A 4,690-nucleotide genomic window follows, 5' to 3' on the forward strand; every position below is an offset into this window, starting at 1 on the left:
TGGAGTGGCCTAGCCAGTCTCCAGACCTGAATCCAATTGAAAATCTTTGGAGGGAGCTTAAAATTCGAGTTGCCAGGCGACAACCTCGGAACCTGAATGATTTGGAGGCTGTCTGCAGGGAGGAGTGGGCCAACATCCCTGCCGAAATGTGCACAAACCTTGTCACCAACTATAAAAACCGTTTGACATCTGTGCTGGCCAATAATGGCTTTTCTAAAAAATATTAACATGCTGTTTGTCCAGGGGGTCAAATACTTGTTTTTCCTCATCAGATGGTTATCAATTTTTATAAATTCATATGATGTGATTTTCTGTGATTTTCTTTGGGATTCTGTCTTTCACTGTTAGAATGTACATATGATTAAAATTGTAGATTGTTGCATTCTTTGTAAGTGGGCAAACCTGCAAAATCAGCAAGGGGTCAAATACTTTTTTCCCCCACTGTATATATATGTGTGTGTGTGTGTGTGTGTGTATATATATATATGTGTATATATGTGTGTGTGTATATATATATAAATAACTTACTGGGTTTTTTTTCAAATGTTCCCTTGGATCTGGCTTTTACTGGCTATTACTTTTAACACAGTTATTTTCCTGCCATTTTATACACCATTTGTGGATTTTTTACAGTGACACTAAGAGTAGCCTACTCTCTTGTGCGCTATATGCTTTTCAGGTATGTGTCTTGAGCAGGTGCATCCGTGAAGAATCTTAACATTTAAAGGAGCACCAGTTAAAGCCAGCTATATGAGCAAAATAGGACAGCAATTATACAGTAGTTTTACTTACAACTACAACTTTTTCATTTAATCAAGTTTTACAGAGGAATCGTTTGAAGCAGCCTAGTCTCAAAGACATCACAGCACCTGAAGCCCCGAAAGACTCATTTCTGGCAGGTCTCCCCCACCACTTGCTGACAGTGAATTAAAAGCATTCTTGAAGACTTTTGGTCTGTAGTCTTTGTCAGTGGCCCAAAATCTGGGAGAATTATTTTATTCCTCAGTATCAAAGCACATCAAAGCACACGCAATTCTGCCGGATTATTTTATTGAGTTAGTTACAGTTTAGCAGGCATAGATGAAGAGCAGATTTATAAATTTGAAGGCACAAATATCCCTTTTACTTCACTTCAGAGGACAAAAACTTAGTCCAGTCAAGTCTGGGGCGTTAAGATCCTGCCTAGAGGAGTGAAAGGTATAAGAATGTAAACAGAGGGCTCTTTCTCTGATTGTCTCTGTTGATTATAAAGGAAGTGACAGTCCTGCTTTAACATCATTGTCGTGTCAATCAAGATCCACTAATCTGATTCAGCTGTTATGGCCAGGTATGTGCACACTTGAGGAAATTGATTACATTGCTCTTGATGTACATACACAGAACAGCATGAACAAAATGGCTCAGCTACAGTGTTAAGTATGCACATACACACACCATAAACCAAAACAACAACATACAAAGAGCGTTACTGGAGCCTTTGGAGATTCCTATCATCCTATTGGAGAGAGACAAATAGAACAGATTAAATCCCTTTGCCTTCTTAAAGTAGTGTACATAACTGAAACATGCAGAATGGGGGTTACATACTGTAGGAATACTCGGTCACCAGCAGCCTTTCGAACGTCCTCTAGTAGCTCACTGGTTGCAGCTATCGCCAAATCTGCTGCTGTAATGTGGAGATGTCCATGGCTCGAGCTTAACGAGTCTTTGTTGATCCCACCTTTAGGTTCGGTCGTACTTGTTTGATCAAGGAAACCTCCATGGCTGCATTTTCCTGTTCAGCATTTGAACCAGAACAGTGTTTCATACAGCTTAACATTTACCACTTCTTTAGAGACTACAACACTGCTTGTCACAAGACTGTATTATCTGTAAATATGTGTTTTTAAGCACGCTAGCAGCATGACTCTAGGGACCAAAAAGTTGGTCACCCGGGAGGTCCACCACTTTGGACTAGACTGAAATTTCTTTACTACGAATAGACGGATCGCAATGAAATTGTACATGACCTAAAATTATGCTTTGAGAACTTTGAAAGTGAACCTAGGGGCCTCATTTGCCTCATCAATGGCAGCGCGTGTAGACACAGCAACCAGTAGCTCCCTTAATTTGCTACATTTTTTTTTTATCTGTTGTTTATGTCAGATTCTGACCCCACCATCTGAATGTCGCAGCTGAATTGTGACTATAAAGATTAGTAGATATGCTACAAACAATTAGTGTGTAGTAATGTAGTATGGAGATGACACAGGTGCTATTGGGTGCATTTTACTTCAGATATTTGTTGCTATGGAGCTGTGACATATGAACCGTCCTTTTATCCTAGTGACAAACATATTTTGCAATTTTATAAATGTATTCTAAATTGAACATAGTTCGGGAAGTAGGTAATTTACCGTTTGGTTTGATACTAGATGAACCATTAAAATATCCAGAGATAAGTATCTTTTCCTGTAGGATGTCCTGCAAAATGTTGTTTGTGCAGTCGTCTCCATTACAGTTGCGACAGGTTGCTCTGCTTTCAGCTGTGGAGAAAGAAAATTTACAAGATATTTTATCAGTGTTTTGTAAAATGATCTCTCTAATCACATCAAATCTTTCTTTATCTCTGTTTTGCTTCGTTTTGGTAATAGACAGATAAACACACTGACATCACATGATCTATTTACCTGCAATGTTACCAATGCTGGTGTCTGATCTGATCAGATTGGAGTTTGGGAGTGTGTTTTCCATTTCCACCCAGTTGCTATGACTGTAGAAATCCTGTTATTGAAAAAGGAAGACAAGTTAAATATTTACAACATGTCAAAAACAGCATCTGTCATTATCTTTTAATACCTTTTTTTTTTAACTCTTTGCAAAGCACTTTTAAATATATTCCCTTTGAAATGGCTGTGTAAAATTACAACAAACTCCAGTGCAAACCATTTTGAAATACATTTGAAAACTGGCGAATGGAAGAACAAAATAGAAACAAAACGAGTAGAAAGTACCTGTAAAGTGTGTAAGATTGTGCCCAGTTGTTCTCTTGCTGCCTCAAAGTTCTGTAACTTGTTGCTGGCCTTCACAGCTGATAATCCATCTGTAATGATTTTTTTTCCCGCTGTAAAATTTTCATTGTCAAAGTGATAGGCTGTGTCAGACGCATGCTGAAGATCTACATTTCGATTCTTGTCTTGGATTAAATTGATCGTTTTGATGAAGCTGTTGGATGAATTTGCTTGACAGGCATCAGCGACAGACTCAGCGGTAAAAGGCTGCGGCTACACACACACACACACACACACACAGACATTATTGCAGTGGCAAATCACATTTTAAAAATAGTCTAAATAATTTGGTTACATTTCACCCTTACAGGAAAAGTGAAGTTTTTGCCCTCAGCCAAGGCCAGAGCTTGGCACACCTGCACGGTGGTTTTTAAGATCGCTATCTGAGTGATTTCCTGATGACTCAGAGAGTTTCCATCAAGTAGGATCCTAAACCCAAAAGTTCCTGTCTGCAGGAGCAGGAGACACAGAGCAGCCAACCCAGACATCATTGCACAGCCTGCCTGATAAACACAGCAGAAAACATGAAAACAGATTATTTTACTGGTGTCAGTTTTTACTAATGTCAAAAATTTACCAATTGTTATAAGTGTTTAGCGTGAAAGTTAATTTTTGTACCAGTTCAACCACCACAACACAAATAGGAAGACAATTTAAAAATATGAAAATCTGACTTGTTAAATTGTATGGGTTTTTTTTAAATTACCATTAATTATCAGATACTGTACCTTTGGTCTTGATGTCATCTTGTAGACTGTCAATCTATTGTGGCAATGTCTTTTATAATGCTCTATGTCCTGGGTACTGCTGTCCTTGACCCGTTTGACTTGTTTGACTTGTTACTGTGGCCAAAAAACAAGTGCTTTTGAATTCTTTCATTTTCATTTTCAAAATCAGAATCAGCTTTATTTGCCAGGTATGTGTACATATGAAGAATTTGATTCTGGATTGTACATTGCTCATGATGTGCTTACTCATACAAAAATACAAAATCACAATAATAAAATAAAAAAAGACACAGACTTCCGTGTAGACAACACAAATATACACACTCTGAACAAAAACAATATAGACATTGACAAATAGGGCAATGAAGCATAGTGCAAAGGATGCTGGAATAAATAAGTATTTTATGCAGGAGTTATGACTTGAGGTAGGTGGATTTGGTATACAGTATCTACAATATGTCAATATAACAGTATGAACAGCATTGAAATAGAGAATGGTGAATAAATAATAAGTGTTAGCCAGTAAACAGGTGGCTGATTTAGAGGCAGAGTTACTGGGTTATTGCACAGGAATTGTTCTGACACCATGAATCAAAAATCAGCTGTTCATCAGAGTGATGGCTTGTGGGAAGAAGCTGTTCCTGAGTCTGTTGGTTTTGGCGTACAGTGCTCTGTAGCGCCTACCAGAGGGCAGAAGCTGGAACAGGTTGTGTCCGAGGTGAGATAGATCTGCAGTGATGTTCCCTGGAAATGTATAAGTCCTGAATGGAGGGCAGGTTGGCACTGATGACCTTTTCTGCAGTCCTGACTGCGTTGTAGTCTGTCCTTGTCCTTTTTGGTGGCAGATCCAAACCAGACAGTGACAGTGGACTAAATGATGGCTGTGTAAAAGTGGATCAGCAGATCCTTAGG

At 38.6% G+C, this 4,690-nt stretch overlaps 1 long non-coding RNA gene across 1 annotated transcript in view; it reads left to right on the forward strand.

Moving 5' to 3' along the window:
• Window positions 1–3,976, forward strand: part of LOC123963590 — a 10,821-nt gene extending 6,845 nt beyond the window's left edge. The window contains exons 3-4 of the long non-coding RNA XR_006823217.1: window positions 3,127–3,249; window positions 3,361–3,976. This is a non-coding gene — a long non-coding RNA (uncharacterized LOC123963590). The remainder of the gene's footprint in view (window positions 1–3,126; window positions 3,250–3,360) is intronic.
• Window positions 3,977–4,690: the final 714 nt, after the last annotated feature.

The sequence above is a fragment of the Micropterus dolomieu genome, linkage group LG23, assembly GCF_021292245.1.
Source record: "Micropterus dolomieu isolate WLL.071019.BEF.003 ecotype Adirondacks linkage group LG23, ASM2129224v1, whole genome shotgun sequence".
NCBI classification, from domain to species: Eukaryota; Metazoa; Chordata; class Actinopteri; order Centrarchiformes; family Centrarchidae; genus Micropterus; species Micropterus dolomieu.